The 24,166-nt window shown below is 45.2% G+C and overlaps 1 long non-coding RNA gene across 2 annotated transcripts in view; it reads left to right on the forward strand.

Annotated features, from left to right (window-relative positions):
• The first annotated feature begins 16,711 nt into the window (after positions 1–16,711).
• LOC118148776 (uncharacterized) overlaps positions 16,712–24,166 on the forward strand; it is a 125,817-nt gene continuing 118,362 nt past the window's right edge. The window contains exons 1-2 of one of the 2 annotated variants that reach the window (XR_013528733.1): positions 16,712–16,819; positions 22,218–22,609. This is a non-coding gene — a long non-coding RNA (uncharacterized LOC118148776). Of the gene's footprint in view, positions 16,820–22,217; positions 22,999–24,166 lie in introns of those variants that run through there. The other variant, XR_013528735.1, reaches the window with a different exon arrangement.

Genomic DNA, 24,166 nt, shown 5'->3' on the forward strand with positions numbered 1-24,166 from the left:
TCAAGGAGCACACAAAACAATTGTTGGGAACATATGCCAATTCTGGAATAGGCTATGTATTTAATAATTTCTGCTGTTAGGATATCTACTCACTGTATAAAACCTCAGTAAAAATAGTGAAGACCTGCATCATGGAATGAGAAAATGAGAAAGTAATGAGTTGTCTAACATCACAGTGGGATCTGTTTTGTGTGAGATTCATTTCTGAACCCATTAGGCATATGAGCAGATTTCCAATGAATCTGTTTATGTTTATTTTCTGCATTTCAATTCTGACCTTTTCTTGCATTATTGTTTCATTTTAATGGTAGTGTTACTTGTCCCACTGTTGTTTTCCTTGACAGTTTGGATTTATCTTTTAAATGTTCAACTCAAAGTATGATTGTAAAAGGGAATTAATTGGTTTAAAAATATGTGTATATTTTAAACTTTGTTGTGTGTAAAAAACATGAAGGCATGTTAATTAGATATAAATGACCTTTGATTACATGGAATATTGAAATTGGTTTAAAGTCCAATAGTTAAACCTTGGCAAAAATCGTTTTTTACTTTATCAGTTGCTAAGTTTTAATACTTCGGATTCATCAAAGTGTGACATGGGCTTGTTTGACTATTCTGTAAGTGGCATTTAAGCTCCACATTCTTATTACTTGAGGTACTTTATACTAACATAAGACACTCAGTGAGAGTTAGAGATATTACCAATTGCTAGTTTATAATGTCTTACTAATGCAGAAAAAAGGAAAATAACAAAATTGGCCTGAATATTCTCTTGGGGAAAGAGGGCACCAAAGGAAAGGGTAAGTGCATCTGAGGACCAAAAGAGATGTATAAGCCTTTTAGCCCATTCCCCATGCTGGGCCTGCTCCCAGAGAGCCACAGGAAGATCATTCAAAAACTCGGAAAGGAGCCCCACAGCTGCTCCTGGCACAGCACACCTGACTCACTCAGCTCTGTTAGTGTAACCTTTTAAATGTAGCATCCCAGACCCATTCCGTCCTGTCAGTTCACTCAGCCTTTAGTTTGTTTTTGATCACCTGTTTCGGGGCACAAACAAGCACACTAAATGCATGTTTATGTAAATGTTATGGATAATACTGTTGCAGTTGGAAGGGCACCACTCTAGGGTTCAGGTGTGTTGTACCCATGTTTATAATTAGGCTTTATTCTCCTCCTAAACCAAGGAAAGGAAATCATCCCCAGACCATTTATGCTGAGCTTTGGAATTATACTTTAAATAATGGATTATACTTCAAATAATTTTCAACTGGATTATACTTCAAATAATGAAGTTTTAAACTGGATTATACTTCAGATAATGAAGGTCTGCGTACAGGAATTAGTCACAAGTGGGGAAAACACTGTCTAATTTTTATCAGTCTGGTATAAAGTATTGATCTAAGAGAACTATCCCTGTGCCCCTTGGTCTTTATTCTCAGTTAAGAAAAACAGTCACATGTCACCACAAACCAGTCAATCTTTATGAGATATTCCTGTATCCATACCCCAGCTTGTTTGCATTTTATAATCCTCCCGTTCAAAACTAAGGAATTACAGAAAAAACAGAATGGATTTCATAGTCTTGTGTCCCTTAAGTTCTATCCCAGTCAGCAAGCAGTCTTTATAGTCAGAACAGATGTTAAAAAGTGTTTTCCATTTGAACTTTACAGTTTGCAAAAGTGCTTTTATACATTGCTAATTTCAGAAACAGGATAATATAATTTAAGTAAGTTTCAGTTTGCTAATAGGGATTTTTTTGTGTTTTTTAATTTTCAGCATCTCTTGAAGAACCTTGCTACAGCCAAGTGGCATCTCACTTTTTAAAGCCGTTTGGAATTATTAGTTGACTCAAAGTACAGAACAAAGTATAATGGAAAAAACCCTGCTAGGTAGTGTTATAGTTGTTGGATTAGAAATAGACTTTAGAACTAACAGGTTCATTATAAGATTTACATGGAAGAGCAAAGAAGGAAAAATTATATTTTTAAAGAAAGAGAATATTCAGGCTTTATTTCTGGTATGAAGTTTATATTTTTTAAAAAAATCCTATATTATCGCACCAGAGATTTTAGATTCTTTTCTGGTTAGAAACATTGCTGGTAGTTGGATTATATTTTTATTGTATTCATTTATCTTAGGGGGAAAATTGTAAAGAAACAAAAAGGTCCAGATGAATGTATCCTAGAAATAAAAGTTGAAAGATTCTTACTTCTTTGGAGTATGAATTCTTATTTAAAGTGTTTATCCTTCAGCTTTATAGTTTCCATTATTTCTTTGACAAATGGTGAATTGGAAAATGTTAAAAAATACCCACTTTGACTAAATGCATGAGACTACAAAAGGAAGATAGTGTTTAAATATTTTTTCTTTTTTACAGCTGCAATCTGATAATTTAGCGGTCATGGATGAGCCATGTTTTTCATTGCTTATGTGATTTACTCTAGGAGTATTCTTTTCAAATGCCACTTTTTAGGTTAATTTTTGGAAATGATCAGCAAGATCATCATAATCAGCTGACCAGGGGAGTGGGGATGGGTTCTGCTGCAGCGTGAGTGAGGGACTGAGAAGCTGCATACTTGGCCTGCTTTAGCATTTGCCACGACCACAGGGCAGGACTGGCTTAGGAACTCCCTGTGAGCAGATGCACCAGAGCGCTTCATGCCACCGAGCCTCAGGCCACAGGCTACTGCCAGTCAGTGTTCCTGCCTTTGTAGGTTATCAATTTGGGGCACATCAAGGTTGTCTGCGGTTTCTCCTCATTGGCACTCTGCAAAGGATCCTGGTTTCTTTCAGTTCTGTGGCTCCCGAGATCCATCCTTTCTGCTTAAAAGTTGGTTAAGTCATGAACACAAGTGATACAGGTGAAGAAGTTCAAGTCTATTACCATTGTTTTAAAGTTTTCCTGTATTTTTAGCTGTTTTAAGCTTTACACACTTTGAAGCCCACATGATTAACATTCATCAATTATGTCTTTATTGTGAACATTAAGTGGCCCTTTTCCATCTTGCAGTATATTCTATTTTTGAGACAGGGCCCCACTCTTCCCTAGGCTGGAGTGCAATGGTGTGATCTTGGCTCACTGCAACCTCAAACTCCTGGGCTCAGTCGATTCTCCCTCTTCAGCCTCCCGAGTAGCTGGAACTACAGGTATTTCCCACCATGCCTGGCTGATTTTTGTATTTTTTTTGTAGAGATGAAGTTTCACCATGTTCCCTAAGCTGGTCTTGAACTTCTCATCTCAAGCGACCCACCTGCCTTGGCCTCCCAAAATGCTAAGATTACAGGCGTGAGCCACTGCACCTGGCTACTTTGTTATTTATATAACTACTCTTGTTTTGTTTTTGGATGCATTAGCAGATTTCCCAACCTAGTGTGTGCACCTGCCTTAGTTTTAGATGTTTAGATTTAATTATTTGACCCAACCTTTTTTTTTTTTCGTAATTTAAAAGGGAAGTTTAATAATTTTTGGTAAAATTAAATGATCTTTGACGTTTTTGTCTGATGGAAATATTTATCCTTTCTATTTCCTTTGCCTGTCTTTCATTGCTTGGATTATGTGTTCTTTTTATGTTTTCTAGTTGTTCGAAATATTATCTATAATTTTTTAAAGTATTAATATTCTTTTCTTCTCAGCCATATGTTGTTTCTTAAAAAGTAGGGGGATGGGTCGGGCGCCGTGGCTCATGCCTGTAATCCGGGCTTTGGGAGGCCGCGGTGGGCGGATCACTTGAGGCCAGGAGTTTGAGACCAGCCTGGCCAACATGGTAAAACCCTGTCTCTACTAAAAATACAAAAAATTAGCTGGGTGTGGTGGTGGGTGCCTGTAATCGCAACTACTCAGGAGGCTGAGGTAGGAGAATCGCTTGAACCCGAGAGGTGGAGGCTGCAGTGACCTGAGATAAAGCCATTGCACTCCAGCCTGGGCAACAAGAGTGAAACTCCCATCTAAAAGAAAGGGGAGTGGGGGCGGAGGGAGGGAAGACATGAACAGGGTTTAGGATCATAATTGCTAATGCACTATTATTTTCACATTATTCATCTCTTGATTATAATTATTGATGTTCGCATTCAGTTTTTATTATTCAATTTATGAAATGTATAAACATGATCTATTACAACTTGGTTATAGCTGATCTTCTTCTCTTTTCCCTTCTTGGGATGGCCTTTGAACATTCAGGAGGTTTGGACTTGCCCTCTCTCTGACACCAGTCTCACTCTGCCTCCAGCCTGTGGGCTTCTCTGGTGTCAGTAGGTGCCAGTGATTCCCGATGAGGACCTCCCTGAGGGGCCAGTGTCCTCTTTTTCCACTGAACCCTAGAAGAAAGGGTTTGCACAAGAATAGCCCCTTTCAGCCTTCATCAGCCCACCGCAGTGGGCTGCATAATGTGTTCTCCTTAAAAGTAATACATGTTTTGAATAGGCAATACACAGTATAAATTTCAAAAGGTAGGAAAAGGTATTTGATGGAGAGTAAGTGTCCTTCCTGCCCTGTCCCTTGACTCAGTTTTCTTCCTTAAGATGGTTTCCGCCACCAGGGCATGCAGGGTTCACATTTTATTTAGACTCACCAACTCCCAGAAGCTGTGCGTTGTGACCCTCTGTGGAAGGGACACAGTGAATTGTGGTAGTTGCATCTAAAACTGGATTCTTCTTTCATAGAGACCAAAGACTGTTTTTAGCTAGAGAATTATTTCTTAGTTCAGTTATACTTGACATTATTTACAACACTTGCATGTATTTACTCAGTCTCTAATCCCACTATGCTTTATGTTTTTTCATAATTGTCCAAAGTTTCATAATTTTTTTTGAAGATTTGCATTTTAGACTGATATTTAAGTGGAATTTTTCAGCAAGAAACTTTTAACGTTAAATCACAGAAAATAGCTATACCTACCAAGGGAACAGAGCATAACCACATTTAATTCTTTTTTGACAATTCCTTCTGTCATTCTTTTTGACATTTAATTCCTTTGACAATTTGACAATGGAAGTAAATAACCACATTTAATTCCATTGTCAGATTATCTTAGGCCTCTGTCTATGTTCTGTTCCTCAGCATCTGTGAATACGTTAGGCTGCATGGTGGGAAATTAAGATTGCAAATGGAATTAAGATTGCTAACCAGCTGACTTGAAAATTGGGAGGTTATTCTGGATTATCAGGCTGGATCCAGTGTGATTTCGTTTTCCTAAAAGTGGAAGGAGGAGATGGAAAAAGGAGAAAAAGACAGGGCAGAACGAAAATGACTTGACCCAATGCTGCTGGATTAGAAGATGAAAGAAGGGGCCATGAGCCACAGAACGTGGGCAGCCTCTAGAACTTGGGAAAGGGAAGATTCACCCCTAGATCCTACAGAAGGAAGGCCTACCCAGGCCTGCGAGCACCTTGACATCAGTTCTGTGAGACTCATTTTGGACTTTGGACTTCCAGAACTGTAAAATAGATTAGTGTTGTTTTAAGCCACTAAGTTTGTGGTAGTTTGTTACCTCAGCAATAGGACATACATTATACTCAGTTTGGTTTGTTAGCAATTTCCTTGTTCTGCTCCCTGGGTTATACCGAATATACTGTACCCTCTAGCTTCTCTCATCAGCAGGAAGGTGGGGATTTACAGCACTGTGGTGGCTCCTCAAAGGCCACGTGGCCCAGCATTGGCTGCACCATTCCGTTTAATGAAAGAATATTTGCTTCCTAAAGGAAGATTCACTTTCTTATTTCATATTTTAGGGTTTTTATGTTATTCCCTTTGCATATCAGTGTCTTTTATCACTGTTGGAGTTTTCAGAAAGGAAATACAATGTAGATGGAAGTGAGGGGACCAGACGAGGGAAGGCACTTTGAAGAAGACCACAGTGCTGTGGTCTGTAAGTTGACTGTTTTTCCTTCTAAGTAATATGGTGCAAAACCACATTAGAATTACAATTAGGATTTTTTTTTCTCCAGCAAAGATCTGTCTGTAGTCAGATTACCTGGTATCACATGAACTTTTAAAAAAATAGATTTTTAAACAGCAGTTTTAGGTTTAACGAAAACAGAGGAGAAAGCATAGAGTTCCCTTATATCCCCCTTGCCCTGCCTCCTCACCTTTCTCTTCTGTTGTTAACATCTGGTATTAGTGAAGCTCACTGATGATAATTGATGATCCAGTATTCACACATTATTAACTGAAGTGCATAATTTATGTTAAGGCTCATTTTCTGTGTCGTACATCTGTGGAGTTTTGGCAAATACATAATGTCATGTATCCACCATCACAGTTTCATATGGATTAGTTACACTGTTCTTAAAAATCCCTTGTCCTCCACCTACTCATCCTTCTCCCCACCCCGTGGCAACCACGGATCTTTTTACTGTCTCTATAGTTTTGCCTTTTCCAGAATGACACACAGTTAGAAACGTACAATATGCAGCCTTTTCAGACCGCCTTCTTGGCATGTAAATTTCCTCCTTGCCTTTTTGTGGTTTCATAGCTCATTTCTTTTCAGTGCTCACTAATATTCCATTGTATGAGAATACTGGGTGTATCACAGTATTCTATCTTTTGGTGATCCATCTGTCTTTTGAAGGACATCCTGTTGCTTCCAGTTTTTGGCATTTATGAATAAACATTAATGTGCCGGCTTGTATGGACATGAATTTTCAACTTATTTGGGTGAAAACCTAGAAGCACAATTGCTGGATCATTTAAGAGTATGCTTTGCTTTGTAAGAAGCTGCCAAATTGTCTTCCAAAGTTGCTGTACCATTTTGCACCATCCCACCAGCACTGAATGAGAGTTCCTGTTTCTCCACATCCTTGTTAGCATTTGGTATTGTCAGTTTTGTGGATTTTGGCCATTCTTATAGGTGTGTAGTGGTATATCACTATTTTTATTAAATGTGCAATTTCTTAATGATTTATAATTAGTTGAGCATCCTTTCACATGCTTGTATGCCATCTTGTATCTTTGGTGAGACACCTGTTCAGGACCTTTATCCAGTTTTGAATTGGATTTTTTTATTGTTGACTTTTAGTGTCTTTTTGGGGGTATATTTTGATGTAGTTGCTTTATTAGATGTGTTTTGCACAGAGCAAAAGTTCTTAATATTAATGAAGTCAAACACCAACTTTTTCTTTCATGGCTCGTGTGTGTGGTGTTATATCAAATCTTATGTCAAACCCAAAGTCACCGAACTTTTATCCTATGTCATATTCTGGAAATTGTGTAGTTTCTTGTTTTATGTTTAGTCTACGATCATCTCCTTTACTTTTGAAGGATAATTTTGCCAAATACAGAATTCTAGGTTGGTGATTGTTTTCCTTCAACACCTTAAATATTTCCCTGCTTCTCTTCTTACTTGCTTTGTTTGTGAGAAAGCATAATGGAATTGTTATCCTTATTCTTCTATAGGTAAGGCAGATTTTCTCTGCTTTCTTTCAAGATTTTCTCTGTCTTTGATTTTCTGCAAGTCTAAATATGATTTGTAAAGTGTAGACTTTTCTATACTTGTCCTGATTCATGTTCTCCAAGCTTCCTCGATCTGTGGTTTTGTATCTGTCGTTAATCCTGGAAAATTCGAATCCATTATTGCTTTAAATATTTATTCTGCTCATTTCTTTATCTCCTGGTGTTCCCTCTGTGAATATATTACATGTTATGTTATTGTCCCACAGTTCTTGGATATTCTGTTCCAATTTTTCATTCTTAGCATTTCAGTTTGGGAAGTTTCTCTTGACATATCTTCAAGCTCACTAAGTTTTTTCTCATCTGTATCTAGTTTACCAGTAAGCCCGTCAAAGACATTCTTCATTTCTGCTACAGGGCTTTTGATTTCTAGTGTTTTCTTTTGTTTTGTCATAGAGTTTCAAGCTGTCTGCTTTCATTACTCATCTGTTCTTGGATGTTGTTCACTTTTACAATAGAACCCTTACCATATTAAGTATAGTTATTTAAAATTCCAAGTCAAATACTATCAAAATATTTTCCATATGTAAGTCTGGTTCTGTTGTTCGCTTTGTCTTTTCAGAGTGTTTTTCTTGCCTTTTAATGTGCCTTGTAATTTATTGTTGAAAGGCAGAATTGATATATTGGCTAAAAGGGCCTGAGATAAAGACATTTAGGATAAGGTATCTGGCTAAGAAGTTGACTGTGCTTATTACTTACCATAGCTATAGATGTCTGAGATTTCAGTTTTCTTTAGTGCCTTTGTTTCTGTTTTCCCTATTGTTTTGGGTTTTCCCTTGACATTCCTTCTTAAATAGAGCCTCCGCCTCGCAGTTGTTTCAGCTGTAATCTGTGATCACACAGGAGTTCTACTGATGTGGTGTTGAGGTGTGAGGGTAGAAGTGTTCTATAATCCTGTGATTTGGTCTCAATCTTTCAAGGAGCCTGTGGCCATGGCCGGCGACCCTCATAAGTGCTTCCTAGCTTTTGTTTTACCCCTTAGGTGCGACAGGAATTTAGTTAAAGGAAGCTGGAGTTGGGTACAGTTGTCCCTTGGTATTGGTGGGTACTTGATTGCAGGACTTCTCACAAATACTAAAATTCATGGATACTCCAGTCCTTGATATAAAACGGCATAGTATTTGCATATAACCTATGTACATCCTCCCATATACTTTAAATTATCTCTAGATTACTTATAAAACCAAATGCAATGTAAATGTGATGTAAATAATTGTTATACTGTATTGTTCAGGAAATAATGACAGAGTCTGTACATGTTCAGTACAGATACAATTAAATTTTTTTTTTTAAGTTTTTGGTCTGAGGTTAGTTGAATTCAGGGATGCAAAACCTATGGATACAAAGGGCAGACTGTATTTCCTTTCCCCTGTGTAACCAGCATAGTTTCCCTTGAAGGCAAGTGGAGAACAAAATGCTCAGATGGTTACTTTCCCCTACTGGAAGCATTAGGAGATTTTCCCCAAATTTTCACCATGAGACCCTGATAGGGCTTTTGGAGGTCAAACTCATGAAAATGTGGGGGTCCCTCTAGGACTGGGCCCCTGGAGTTTTTAACACGCAGGCTAGTTCCCACTCAGTTTCCAGCAGTTTGTCCACTACAGCTTGTTTGCCTTCCAGATCCCGGCTCCAGTGGCTTTGGCTCCTGGTTTTGTATTTGTCTGTTTCTCCAGTTTTGGGGTGTTTGTTTGCCCTGCAATCTCAGTTCTCTGGTGGATCAAGAAAGAACTGTTTATTTTCAGTTTGTTTAGCTCTTTTCTGTTGTGAGGATGAAGGGGTGGCTGCTGAGCTCTTCACGTGTCAGAGGAGAACCGCAGAAGTCCAGATGAACTTTGGATGCAAATACTCAACCCTTTGAGGAAGCTTAGAGGATTGATCACTTCTCTTCCACGTGTTCTCGACTGCCTTTTGGAATCGCTATTGTTACAGATACTAGATCTCTCCACATGTTTTCTATCTATGCAGCACATAATAGATGTTAAATGTTAGCTACTATTTTTTTTTTACCCATTATTTTCATCTTCAACCTTTTTCTTAATTGGAGAAGTTTCTTAATCTTCTAATTCGCAGTTCCTTTTTCTGCAGCATTTGGTCTGCCACACACTGTCACCAACGCATTTTTAAAAATCAGTCCAGGCCGGGCGTGGTGGCTCAAGCCTGTAATCCCAGCACTTTGGGAGGCCGAGGTGGGTGGACCACGAGGTCAAGAGATCGAGACCATCCTGGTCAACATGGTGAAACCCCGTCTCTACTGAAAATACAAAAATTAGCTGGGCATGGTGGTGCGTGCCTGTAATCCCAGCTACTCGGGAGGCTGAGGTGGGAGAATTGCTTGAACCCAGGAGGCGGAGGTTGTGGTGAGCCGAGATTGCGCCATTGCACTCCAGCCTGGGTAACAAGAGTGAAAACTCCGTCTCAAAAAAAATCAGTCCAAGCTCATGGTGTACATGTGAAATTTTGATACATGTATATAATGCGTAGTGATCAAGTCGGGGCATTCAGGGTGCGCATCATGCAAGAACAATACATTTCCGTTATGCATAGTCACGTTACTATGCTATCAAACATCGAATTATTCCATCTCATTCTTTGTTTGTGTCCTTTGCCCCAATTCCCTTCTTCTTGCCCCCACTCACCCTTCCCAGCCTCTGTTGCCTAGTTTTCCCACTATCTACCTCCAAGTGACCAAAGTTTTAGTTCCTACATTTGAGTAAAGACATGCAGTATCTGTCTTTCTGTGCCTGGCTTATTTCACTTAAGATAATGACCTCCAGTTCCATCCATGTTGCTGCCAATGACATAATTGTATTCTTCTTTATGGCTGAATGATATCCTACTGTGTGTATATATCCTACAGTTTCTTTATCCATTCATCTATTGATAGATGCTTAGGTTGATTCCATACCTTAGCTGTTGCGAATACTGCTGCATAAACCTGTGGGTGCAGGTGTCCCTTTAGTGTATTGATTTTGTTTTCCTTTGAGTAGATACTCAATAGAGGGATTGCTGAATCAAGTGGTAATTCTATTTTTAGTTTTAAAGAAACTAAGAAAAAAACCCCAAGCCACATTTTTTTGAACTCTTTTTTTTTTTTGAGATGGAGTTTCGCTCTTGTTGCCCAGGCTGGAGTGCAATGGTGCCATCTTGGCTCATTGCAACCTCCGGCCCACCCCCCGCCCCACCCTGGTTCAAGCAATTCTCCTGCCTCAGCCTCCTGAGTAGCTGAGATTACAGGTGCCTGCTACCATGCCCGGTTAATTTTTTGTATTTTTAGTAGAGATGGGGTCTCACCATGTTGGCCAGGCTGGTCTCGAACTCCAGACCTCAGGTGATCCACCTGCCTCGGCCTCCCAAAGTGTTGAGATTACAGACGTGAGCCACTGTGCCTGACCAAACTAACTCTTTAATACTCAATTTTTAAAAATTGCTTGTTATTAGTATTTTTTGCAATTTACTGTTTTTCTTTTACATTCTCAACATAGCAAAATACTGTAAGGACGATTAGGGACTGACATTTAATAGAGTCACCACTAAGTTTTACTTCTCAATTTACTCTTTGTTATAGAGAATGTGTCATATATCCAACCACTGATTTTGGTTCTCGTGAAGTGCTTTCTTGAGTGGATAGTTGTTCAATTTGGTGTTCTTGCAGAGGGGATGATTGCTGGAGGATTCTATTTGGCCACCTTGCTCCACCTCTCCTATTTTAGTTTTTTTTTTTTGATAAGTCTCTATACAGTTTTCCATGGTGGCTGTACTAGTTTACATTCCTACCAACACCATGTAAGAGTTCCTTTCTTCAGATCCTCACCAACATCTGTTATATTTGTCTTTTTAGGAGTAGCCATTCTGACTGGGTAAGATGACATCTCATTGTGGTTGTGATTTGCATTTCTCTGGTGATTAGTGATGTTGAGCATTCCAGAGCATTTTCAGATGTGGTGATCATATTTTATGATTTGGTACAATTTGTACAGACCTCACATTTTCCCCTGTACTTGCTCGATTTCACTGATCGCCGCTTTCTTTCATGTAATAGTGACTTGCTCAATGTCCACTATGTACTTGCACTTGCTAGTTCTAAGCACTGTGGTGAGTGTTTGAATAATTCATTTACTTTTACTTTTCAGAGACAGAGTTTCACTCTGTTGTCCAGGCTGGAGAGCAGTGGCACGATTATAGCTTGCTATAGCCTCAATCATTTGGGCCCAAAAGCATCCTCCCACCTCAGCCTCCCAAGTAGCTAGGACTACAGGTGTGTGCAACTTCACCTGGCTAATTTTCAATTTTTTTTTGTAGAGATGGGGGACTAACTATTTTGCCCAGGCTGATCTTGAACTTCTGACCTCAAGTGATCCTCCCACTTTGGCCTCCCAAAATGCTGGGATTACAGGTGTGAACCCCTAAAATATGAGACAGGTCTTGGTTAATTTAGAAAGTTTATTTTGCCAAGGTTGAGGACACAGCCTCAGGAGGTTCTGACGACACGTGTCCAAAGTGGTCAGAGCACAGTTTGGTTTTATACATTTTAAAGAGACGTAAGACATCAGTCGACATGTGTTAGAGGAACATTGGTTCAGTCTGGAAAGGCGGGACAACTTGAAGCAAAGGCAGGAAGACTCAAGCCAGGGGTGGGGGCTTCCAGGTCACAGGTAGATAAGAGACAAATGGTTGCATTCTTTGAGTTTCTGATGAGCCTCTCCAAAGGAGGCAATCAGACATGCATTTATGTCAGTGAGCAGAGCGGTGACTTCAAATGGAATGGGAGGAAGGTTGGCCCTAAGCAGTTACCACCTTGAGATTTCCCTTTAGCTAGTAATTTCGGGGCCCAAGATTTCCAAGATTTTCCTTTCACACAGGCATGAGCCACCATGCCTAGCCAGTAATAATTCATTGAAGTTTCATACAAACCCTGTGAAAGCTGTATTTTTTCATTCATATTCACTCAAAACAGAGGCGTCAACTTAGTCGTAGAGAAGCTGAGCAACTTGTCCAAGGCCACGTGGCTGCAGGTTTTTTTCACCCTGTTGCCTCTCATCTGAACTGCTCCAACAGTTCTTGTCTGCTGCTCCTGCCTCTGTTGCTGAAAATATCTAACACTTACTGAGCGTCCTCTTCTAAGCATTTAAAGTCCATTAACTTATTTTAGCTGAGCACCTCCTGTGCAGAGGCCACTGATTTGATCTCCCATTTTACAGGAAGGGAAGAAACAAACTTCAGGGAGCTTGAGTACCTGGGACTGGTCTGTGGCTGGGATCTCACTGCAGTTAGATGTTAGTTTTCAAAGTTTTCTCCTGTTTCATGGAGTTTTGTTTCTCGAAACACTTTTGTTTTTGATTCCTTATATCCATCATTTATCACTTCATTTTTTTTTCTTCCCAGTCATTCAAAGCTACCTGTCGCGAGACTACTTACTGTTCTTCTAGGTGCTGGGCATTAAACCCTGCCTGGGAATGTGTGTTCCAGAAGAGAAGGAAACGGAGCCAGAAGGATAGGTCTGCAAGTGAATACTGCATTACGGTGTGCATTTGTGGGTGGCAGTGCTCTTGTCTTTGTCCCTGTTTTCATCTCCAGCCAGGTGGCCAAACCCACTGCATATTCCTGCCCCTGGGATTGTTTGTTGGGTTGGAGTACGGGTGGAGAGCAGAAGCTGGGGTCTCAGACAGGAGTCGAAGGGAGTGGTAACATTTCAGAGGGGATGGCTTTTTGGTGTAGGAGATCACGGTATTCCCTGAGGTGTTATGCTTCAAATGTGGTAGAGCTTCCATATCTGAAGGGACAGTGAGGTCAGGCAGCAGCCCAAGGAGTGGCACCCACTAAGGTGTTTGTGTGGGGAACCGGTAATTACTGAGACTGAATTTCTCAGCACCCTGTGGAATGAGCTTCTGTGTCAGAAACAAATTCAATGAATGAATGAATGAACATTTCTTGTGTCCCTGGTTTGGACACAAGGGCTTCAGTTCACAGCTACCCACCACATTTGGGCCATCTCTGGACTGGCAAAGAATATTTATGTCATGCTCAATGGCACCCCATGGTCTGATGATGCCGCCCACTGGAGGATTGGTGAGCAGAAATAACAGGCTCTCAGAAGCCGCTGTTGGGAGGGGTGAAAGTGAGTTTGAAGAGTAGCCTGAATGCTTTCACTCACTGGTCATATACGGGGGTCACCGGAATGGAGAGGGGTAAATCACTTACTCCACAGTGCTGAGGAGATTTTTTTTTTCTTATTTCCCAGGCAAAATGTTCTATGACTGAGAGACAGGGACCTGAATCTTGGCATTGAAGAATATTCCTACAGTGGCCCAGATTGGTCATGCCATGTAAGGCCTAGGTCAGTGCATTGTCGCACTGTGGGGAAGGCTGTTTTCGCCATGGTGGAAATGAACCCACTAGAAACTATGGGTGTTTTGGGAGAATGAAGCTCCCACTTGGGCCCAGGAGAAGAGCATTTGAGTCTTGTTGGGGTCCATTTCTGAGATGCACCAGATCAGAGGCTGAGAAACTGTGGAGCTCCGTGACATCACAAGGGTGAGGAAGAGCACAGGAAACTTCAGCAATGCGTCTGACTACTCAGAGCTCTTGCTGCTGTAACCATCACCAGCACGTGGTGCGCTGGCATAAAGCGTCTGCGCCTACCCAGTGAGGACAGGGTCCAGGGGGCTCGTCCTCAGCTCTGGGCTTCACAAGCCAGGGCTGTGCCTTCAGAACCAGTGTGGACAAACCTGAGTGACATGCCCCATTGCCAGCTCTATCTGACAGACCCTCACCCTCACATCTTCTCCCAACCACAGATGCTGTAAAGGCTGGATACTTTACAGTGGGTGACGGAAACCAGTCAGAGAAGGCTGATTTTGGTGTCTTGCACCTAGGTAATGTCACCAAAGCTAATTACCCTGAAGGACTCTCCCAAACTCCTGGGAAATGGGCTTTTGATCCTGGGTCCCAAGAGTGAGGGTCTACCCTCTGCCCTTGGTGGGGGGGCCCTGCTGGCAGGGGCTGGGCACAGTGAAGTTAGCCAGGCATACCCTTGGAGGTTGGTCCTGAGGAGTCCACTGGGATGTGTGGGGAGACAGGGGACATTTCACAGGGTGTTCAGTCATAAGAAAATCTTGCAGTTAGTGTCAATGGCTGAGGAGGGCTTTGGGGCAGGCTGGGGAAACGGGAATCCAGGGTGGGCCTGGAGAGTAGCTGGTGGGACAGCACTGGTGCTCCTTCCCTGGAAAGGCGCTGCCCCCTCCGTGCGTGCGTTCGTGTGGGGTGGGGAGGGTGGTGCTTGTGCTGCTGGGCGGTGGAGCGTTTCAGACAAAGAGCCACGTGTTGGGGGTTCAGAATGAGAAGCGGCAACAGGCAGGAGACCTCGGTGAAATGTAAAAAGCCCCCAGAAGGTGTAAGCACGGGAGAGATGTGGTAGGATGAGGGTTAGATAGCTCAGCAGGGAGAAGGAGTGCATTCGGAGTTGGTACGAATTCCTTGGTAGATTAGAGGCTTACAGAGAGGGGTCTGGGTGCTCCAGCCAGGAGGTCCTTTGTGGGTCGTGGGTGCTGTGCTGTGGGAGTCACTGTGGCTGTGGGGCCCTCAGCTGACCTTCAGTCTTCGCTGCCTCTTCCAGAGGCACAGATACAAAAGGGAGCCTCTCTGCGGACTGGCTTTTCTCTTCAAGCCGTGGGGACCCATAGGGTCTTCTGGGAGGGGGTCATTTGCATTAAGGCAGTGCTGGCCTCACCACCAAGAAGGTATATGACTCTGGGCAAGACTTTTCCATCTAAGCCTCCATTTCCTCACTGTTGAAACGAGGGTAATGATTCCTTCCTGAGAGTGGCAGAAAGCCAAACACACTGGCCCTAGCAGGGGCTCAGACACTGTTGGCTGTTTTAATTATTCCTTGTCCAGGCAAACCTGCCCCACGACCCCCACCCCACACTTGTGGAGACTTTGCTGGGTTTACTGAGCCTCCTCCTCCCCCGTCCTCTCTACACTTTATTTTGCTGAAATTCACTTCAACAGGGGGATGTTCGGCCAGGACAGGACAGAAGCTGGTGCTCCTGATTTTTTTCATCTGTATATAGTGCTTCTAGATTACCATTTAATTCAGATTTCCTAGTTCTCATGCACTTTGGAGAAATCTTCCCTGGGAATATTAAAAAATTGGCAACTTTGCCTCACGTAGAGAGGCTGTTCAATGAATAGATTAAGCTAGATTAGAACAGCTGGGTTTCATCAAGGGGTCCAGGAACAGAATTCGAGAGTCAATGAACTAGAGGGCTGAGTGTAGCAGCTCACACCTGTAATCCCAGCATGAGGGCTGAGCGTGGCGGCTCACACCTGTAATCCCAGCATGAGGGCTGAGCGTGGAGGCTCACACCTGTAATCCCAGCATGAGGGCTGAGCGTGGCGGCTCACACCTGTAATCCCAGCATGAGGGCTGAGCGTGGCGGCTCACACCTGTAATCCCAGCATGAGGGCTGAGCGTGGCGGCTCACACCTGTAATCCCAGCATGAGGGCTGAGCGTGGCGGCTCACACCTGTAATCCCAGCATGAGGGCTGAGCGTGGCGGCTCACACCTGTAATCCCAGCATGAGGGCTGAGCGTGGCGGCTCACACCTGTAATCCCAGCATGAGGGCTGAGCGTGGCGGCTCACACCTGTAATCCCAGCATGAGGGCTGAGCGTGGCGGCTTACACCCATAATCCCAGCATTTGGGGATGCCAAGCCTTCAAGAGCTTAGTGAACTAGAATGGGAGATTAGAGCTTAACTTCTGAAATTTAGAATTTCCTTCAGTTATAAATAGCAACAAACCAACATTTGTAGTATTACCAGAACCTGAGACTTTGTCATTTCTAGAAATCTCAGCTATTCACATATTGTTACAGCTGCCACTGATTTCTCAAAATGTCCTTTATCCTCATCATAAATGAGCGTATCATTTATGGTAATTAGACCTGCTACCAGGTCTTGTTATTTACTGTGTTAAAGAAACACATCTATCTGCATACCCACCACTTGTTTAATAATTAGACAAATTAATTGAAACACAATTAGTTTTCTTTGTAATTACGAATTTCAGAAGAAGTCCATAGGCTTATTCTGACACTAAAGAGTTGATTAACTTCTAGACATTGGAGAACTGGAAGGATAAAGTGGCAATTCCCAGTTTAGCCACGGGAGGGAACTATTTCACAACTTATGTTTAAAAAGATCACAGCTGAGATTTTTGCCTATTCCCTCTTAACTCGTTCTAAAATTGGTTCAGGGTTTCTTCTTTACTGTTAGCAGTGTAACTGGGGCACTGTGACGAGGCTCTGAAGCGGATCTTCCGCCAAGAGCTGAAGCATCCCTGACTCATGAACCCAGGAAGACGTGATATGAAAAAGTGAGTCTCCAGGGCACTAGATGAGAATGCGAAGTTTAGTGCCCCAGCTTGTTCGCTGTCTTCCCCCTGCCCCCTGAAACCCTGTAGAGCAGAGAGTCTCATAGGAACAGACTCTTCTTCAGGTTAGAAACACAGCTGAAGGTTTTCCAAAAATACCGTGGCTGTTAGAAGAATGTGTTGTTTGTGTGTATGTGCGGGAAGGGGGCAGAGGTAGGGTTGGCGAGGGAGGGAGGCAAATGAGAGCTTTGGAGGTGGAGAGAGGCTGGGCTGTGATCCGATAGTAAAACCCCAGAACTTGGCCAGGCCTTCCACTTTCTTATGCAGTGGTTGCCCCTAGGGCTGATTTTAATGGGAACAATTCCACACGTTCCCTTGTCGTTTGACCACATCAGCACCTAGGCCACTGTACATATTTAAGTGCACAGAATTGAGGTCTTAGAGTGTCTAATTGCAAAGGGCAGCAGCCACTTTCACAAGTCAGCATCCTACGGTGGAGCAGCTCCGCAGTCCCTCGATGGCCCCGAAGCAGGTCAGGCTGGAGGAAACGTAGCAGATGTCCACGTGGGCGCAGTCCCGGCCGCAGAACCTAGTGCTGAGTTCAAACCTACCTGTGCCTCCAAAATTAACATTTGTTACACTTTCTGCCTCTCTGGCCTTTAGGGATTGTTGCCTGTTTGCTTATTTATTTATTTATTTATTCTTATTTTATTCCCCAGTGTTAGTTATGAGCAACATTGATTGATTCATTCAACAACTCACTGTTGAAAGCAGGACTTTACAGGCTCCGTCCTGAATGCTGGGGCTGCAGGAGGGAACCAGCCACAAGTGCTGTGGATCCCTAGAGCTCACAGGACGCTTGGCACGTGTTGGGTAAATGCGACCCCTCTGAAAAGGATCCTCTCAGGTGCGTCTACTGTGTGCTCAGCAACTTGTTGAGCATCTCCAAGCCTCAGTTTCCTTATACATAAAATGGGAATTCTTTTTTTTTTTTTTGATATGGAGTCTTGTTCTATTGCCCAGGCTGGAGTGCAATAGTGCAGGCTCAGCTCACTGCAACCTCTGCTTCCTGGGTTCCAGCGATTCTCCTGCCTCAGCCTCCTGGTTATCTGGGATTCCTGGTGCACACCATCACGTCTGACTAATTGTTGTATTTTTAGTAGAGACAGGGTTTCGCCATGTTGGCCAGACTGGTCTCGAACTCCTAACCTCAGGTGATCTGCCTCCCAAAGTGCTGTGATTACAGGTGTGAGCCACCGTGCTCGGCCTTAAAAAGGAAACAGGTCATGTACACAGTTAGCAGCATGCCTGGCAATTGTTACTGAGGATCACAGCTTCGTTCCTTAAGCATGCGGTATGCATGGGAGAGGCGTGTATTAGCAGCCAAGAGCGTGGGCTGCTGGTGTATGCTGCCTCACTCTGTGGCACTGGTGCTACCAATAACCTGGTGAACTTAATAACTGCTCTTCATTAAAGTGCCAAGATTTATTTTGTGAGATGACAGTGTGACAAGCTGGTGCAGTGTGTGGGCTCTGGAGCTGGATGGCTGGGCTGAGTCCCAGATGTGACTTATGGCTGCAAGACTTTAAGCAAGTTCCTTAGCGTCTCTGTTTTTAGTTTCCCATCTTTAGAATGGGGATCATAATGGTACTTTCTGCATAAAGTTATTAGGAGTTAATGCATGAAAAGCACTTAGAATGGTCCCCAGCACATAGCAATTACTGAAAATTATGAGCTATTAGTATTACGTTACTGTCCTAGACAACTTGCTAATACTCTCTGATGACAAGTTTAAAGGGTTGTGTGAATCTTCTAGACAGTGTAGACCAGTGGTCTCATGCCTCTGGACCTTGTTTCCTCAACATGGTAGGGTGGTGGGGTAAGGATGAGATGGGGGTGGATGGACCTGGGTGGTATAGTGGTGGGGGTGATGGTGGCGGTAGTGGGTCAGTGGTAGTGGGACTGTGGTGGTGCCCTTGTGGTGGAGTGACGGTTGGGAGAAGGCGGAGTGGTAGTGGAGTGATGGTGTGGTGCTGCCTGGGTGGTGTGGTTGTTTCTGGGGTAGTGGTGCTGGAACGATGTGGACTGGTGGTGGTGGGTAGTCGTTATTGGTGGGGTGATGCGGGGTGGTGGATTGGCTGTTGTCTGTGATGGTGACGGAGTGATGGTCAGGTGGTGTTGTGGTTGTTGCTGGTGATGGTGGTGTTGGTGGACTGGTGTGACTGGTGGTGCTACATGGCTGGTGATGGTAGTGTTGGTGGACTGGTGTGACTGGTGGTGCTACATGGCTGGTGATGGTAGTGTTGGTGGACTGGTGTGACTGGTGGTGGTGCATGGCTGGTGATGGTGGTGCATGGCTGGTGATGGTGGTGTTGGTGTGGTTGTTGCTGGTGATGATGGCGTTGGTGGACTGGTGTGACTGATGCTGCTACATGGCTGGTGATAGTGGTGGTGGTGGACTGGTGTGACTGGTGGTGCTGCATGGCTGGTGATGGTGGTGTTGGTGGACTGGTGTGACTGGTGGTGCTGCATGGCTGGTGATGGTGGTGTTGGTGTCGTTGTTGCTGGTGATGGTGGTGTTGGTGGACTGGTGTGACTGGTGCTGCTACATGGCTGGTGATGGTGGTGTTGGTGGACTGGTGTGACTGGTGGTGGTGCATGGCTGGTGATGGTGGTGTTGGTGTGGTTGTTGCTGGTGATGGTGGTGTTGGTGGACTGGTGTGACTCGTGGTGCTGCATGGCTGGTGATGGTGGTGTTGGTGGACTGGGGTGACTGCTGGTGCTGCATGGCTGGTATGTTGGGGCAGTTGGTCTTGGTGGAGTGGTATATGGGTGGGGGGGCTGTTTGTGATGGGGGTGAAATGATGGATGGTGGTGTTGGTGTGGTTGATGGAACGATAATGAGGGGTTGTTGAAGTGAGGAGGGAGCTGGTGGTAGTGTAGGCTGGAACATGATTATGGAGTAGTTGGTGGTGGTGGTGATGGAGCCGTGGGGGTAGCAGTGTGGTGGTGGCGGGCTCTGGCAGTGAGTGGTGATAAGGTAGGGGACCAGCGCTTCTCTCTGACTCCTTGGAGGCCATCCTTGCTGTGACCACCATGGTACTGCCAACTTCAAGCACAAGGTGTGTGCCTGATTCCAACTCTGCAGGACTCCTGGCTGTGCTCCCAGAGGGCCCTGCTGCTTCCCCGGCCTGGGTCAGTCCTGGCTGTGCTCCCAGAGAGCCCTGCTGCTTCCCCGGCCTGGGTCAGTCCTGGCTGTGCTCCCAGAGGGCCTGGGTCAGTCCTGGCTGTGCTCCCAGAGGGCCTGGGTCAGTCCTGGCTGTGCTCCCAGAGGGCCTGGGTCAGTCCTGGCTGTGCTCCCAGAGGGCCTGGGTCAGTCCTGGCTGTGCTCCCAGAGGGCCTGGGTCAGTCCTGGCTGTGCTCCCAGAGGGCCTGGGTCAGTCCTGGCTGTGCTCCCAGAGGCCCTGGTGCTTCCCCGGCCTGGGTCAGTCCTGGCTGTGCTCCCAGAGGGCCTGGGTCAGTCCTGGCTGTGCTCCCAGAGGCCCTGGTGCTTCCCCGGCCTGGGTCAGTCCTGGCTGTGCTCCCAGAGGGCCTGGGTCAGTCCTGGCTGTGCTCCCAGAGGGCCTGGGTCAGTCCTGGCTGTGCTCCCAGAGGGCCTGGGTCAGTCCTGGCTGTGCTCCCAGAGGGCCTGGGTCAGTCCTGGCTGTGCTCCCAGAGGGCCTGGGTCAGTCCTGGCTGTGCTCCCAGAGGCCCTGCTGCTTCCCCAGCCTGGGTCAGTCCTGGCTGTGCTCCCAGAGAGCCCTGGTGCTTCCCCGGCCTGGGTCAGTCCTGGCTGTGCTCCCAGAGGGCCCTGGTGCTTCCCCGGCCTGGGTCAGTCCTGGCTGTGCTCCCAGAGGCCCTGCTGCTTCCCCGGCCTGGGTCAGTCCTGGCTGTGCTCCCAGAGGGCCTGGGTCAGTCCTGGCTGTGCTCCCAGAGGGCCTGGGTCAGTCCTGGCTGTGCTCCCAGAGGGCGCTGGTGCTTCCCCGGCCTGGGTCAGTCCTGGCTGTGCTCCCAGAGGGCGCTGGTGCTCCCAGAGGGCCTGGGTCAGTCCTGGCTGTGCTCCCAGAGGGCCTGGGTCAGTCCTGGCTGTGCTCCCAGAGGCCCTGCTGCTTCCCCGGCCTGGGTCAGTCCTGGCTGTGCTCCCACAGGGCCCTGGTGCTTCCCCGGCCTGGGTCAGTCCTGGCTGTGCTCCCAGAGGGCCTGGGTCAGTCCTGGCTGTGCTCCCAGAGGCCCTGCTGCTTCCCCGGCCTGGGTCAGTCCTGGCTGTGCTCCCAGAGGCCCTGGTGCTTCCCCGGCCTGGGTCAGTCCTGGCTGTGCTGGATTCTAAGCAGCAAGATCGATTTCTGCTTGCGGTCTCGGAACTTGTTTCACTTATTTATGAACATACCCACACTTGATTTCATAGTCTTGCCTCAGACTCCATTTTTTTCTCTGTGAAACCACAGGCACTTTAAACATATTGTATGAATATTTCTTCTAACACCCTTTTGACGTTGGGGTTGGGTAATGGAACCTTGCTTTATAGGTGACAAAATTGAGGTGATTCTCCAGGTTACATGTTTCTTAAACCATAGAAGTGGCATCTGGTTTACAACCCTTCCTGTGGCTGGTAGAATTGATTTTTTTTGGAAAAAAAAAGGTCATTTTGTTATATTTAAAGCTCCTCTCAACTGTGAAGAAGGAGAGCTGTTTCTTTTCTGTTTTCAGAGCCAGCTGGGTGCCTTGTTCCTGTATATTTTTCCATGACCCTAAATTCTATGCTGACGCGAGTGAGGTACTAGGAGTGGGGGCTGCAGAGTGAGGGAGGACACAGGAGTGGATGTGAAGTTTCATTTGAAGCTTCAGTGAATGGGTCTGGACTGCCCTTGTCATCCCAGGGAACCATTCTGGAGAAAAAAAAAACAAAACAAAAAACTTCTGTTATTTTTGGCCACTTAAAAAAAAACGTTGCTTCACATTCGGTAAAACTGAGAAAAATCACATTTTTCTTGATGAAAGCAGCTGCAGTTTCTTCCATAGCACCTTTGAAGATGGGATAGGATGGTAGCCAGGGATGGTGCCCTGTTGCTGCCCTGTTGCTGCAGGGCAAGGAAGTGCTGGTCGCCTTTAAGCCAAGGTGTTTAAAATGAAAAAGGAATGAAAGGGTACACTTCAGGACATACTTATCCCCAAAAGGCTGCTTCCTAAAAGTGCTAATTGTGCTTGTTAAACAGAAACCATAGGCTCCCGACAGCCTCCCAGAGTCCTGTTTGTGGATGTTTTATGGAGGTATTTAAACCCTGGGATGCTTCCTTTCTTCCCTCTCATGAAGGATCTTGGTGTTATCAACTCATTAACTCGTGTTCCTGTTATGTGCCTGCAGTTGCAGTCCTCTGTTTTCAATAAAAAGGCCTGGCGCCATCAGGGGATGTCGGAGTCACAGAGGTGGCCTCACTGGATAATCAACAGTGATGACAACTTTGCAAATTTAAGAACAGCACATGAGGCAGAAATGAGAAGCCGCATGAAGTGCTGATGAAGAACAGCTTTCTAATATGCTCATCCTGCAGTTCCACGTGAGCTGTGAAGGAAAGAGAGTTATGAACCAATTGGTGCCGGGAATTGAGATTCTCAGCGCCCACCCATGCTGCTTTGTGATGTGGAGTCTTGGGCATTTATTTGACAAAGACATCCTGGGGACCTACTCCGTGCAGGCCCTGGGCTAGTGCTGGAAGGAAGTGATAAGGAAACGTTAAGACGTGGACCCTGTCACTGGTGAGTAAACATCACAGGTGAGAGAGGTAGAGAGTCATGGTTACCAGGAAGTGCAGTAAGGAGTGAGAAGTGTTGCAAAAGAGTGTCGTGCCAAAAGGGATTCAAGGAAGCTGGACGTGTGTACAGGCGACACAGGAATACAGCAGAGAGAAGTGTTGCTCTGATGGACTGAAGATCAGAGTGGAAAAGATCATCAATGACCACGTGCCAGAGGCCACCAGGGAAATACCTGCAGTTAAGATTGTGTTCGTAACTGGCTACACCAAAGGAGAGTGAATGCCGCAGAGAACCGTGGATGTCTGGATAAGAGGGAGTTAGCAGTTTGGGGAAGAGTACAGCGAAGTTGGGCTCTGTTCTGGATTGGTGCTCTCAGAAAGTGGGGCAGTTTGGTGAGTGAGCATCTTATGCTAGCACTAGCATACTCGTACTGGGGTGAGAGGTATCAATAGCAACTCGTGTTATCCTAGAGAGGGGGGTTTGGTCAGGCTGGTGACTGCACAGGGTCTTTGTTTTCACCTCTGTTCGGGTCTCATTATGGAGTGGCCTGGTTTTTGTCTTACTGAAGTTCTCGACTGCTACTATAACCTTTTTTGTGTTCATGATGGGAACAACACCGTCTAGCAGATAGAGATGAGGCCAGCTACCAGCTGAAAGCTCTCAGGCTTCTTCCCCACCACCCCTCCACCTCTGGGCACTGAAGGATGAGTAGGAGTTTCCCAGATCAAAATGTCAAAAAGATATGGGCATATCAGGCAAGAAGGGGTATCTGGACTAGGCCTGGGGAGGTACTGAGTATCTCAGCAGGCTGAGAGACACCAGCAGTAAGGGTCTGTGTGAGAACCAGGGGCTGTAGGGCCGAGGAGTCAGACAGGGCCCTATGTTGGTGGCCTCGGGGGCTTGCTAAGGAGCTCAGATGAAACCCTTGGGCCACATTCATCTGAGTGCTTAGCTCGGAGCAGGTGATCAGCAGATGTTTATTGAACTGGAATATTGGTTACTGAATTGGACCTCTTTTTCCATGCAAACCCCACCCTCGTGCGCCCATATATTGCCATCAAAGACAAGAAGAAAAGCTGCCTGAGGAAGGGATATGCTTCTAGGAGTCCAGATAGCCTTCCCTTAAGGTCGCTTTTAGAATATGATAGTCACAGAGCTGACAGGGTTCTTATGGCACATTTGGTCTGCCCTCCTTCTTTTATGAAAGATCACCTGAAGCAAGATGTGACAAAGTGCTTGCTTAATCTTCACAGCTGGCCGGGCGCAGTGGCTCAAGCCTGTAATCCCAGCACTTTGGGAGGCCGAGGCGGGTGGATCACGAGGTCAAGAGATCGAGACCATCCTGGTCAACATGTTGAAACCCCGTCTCTACTCAAAATACAAAAAATTAGCTGGGCACGGTGGTGCATGCCTGTAATCCCAGCTACTCAGGAGGCTGAGGCAGGAGAATTGCTTGAACCCAGGAGGCGGAGGTTGCGGTGAGCCGAGATTGCGCCATTGCACTCCAGCCTGGGTAACAAGAGCGAAACTCCGTCTCAATAAAAAAAAAAAAAAAAAAAA

This window comes from Callithrix jacchus, chromosome 17 (assembly GCF_049354715.1).
Source record: "Callithrix jacchus isolate 240 chromosome 17, calJac240_pri, whole genome shotgun sequence".
NCBI lineage: Eukaryota > Metazoa > Chordata > Mammalia > Primates > Cebidae > Callithrix > Callithrix jacchus.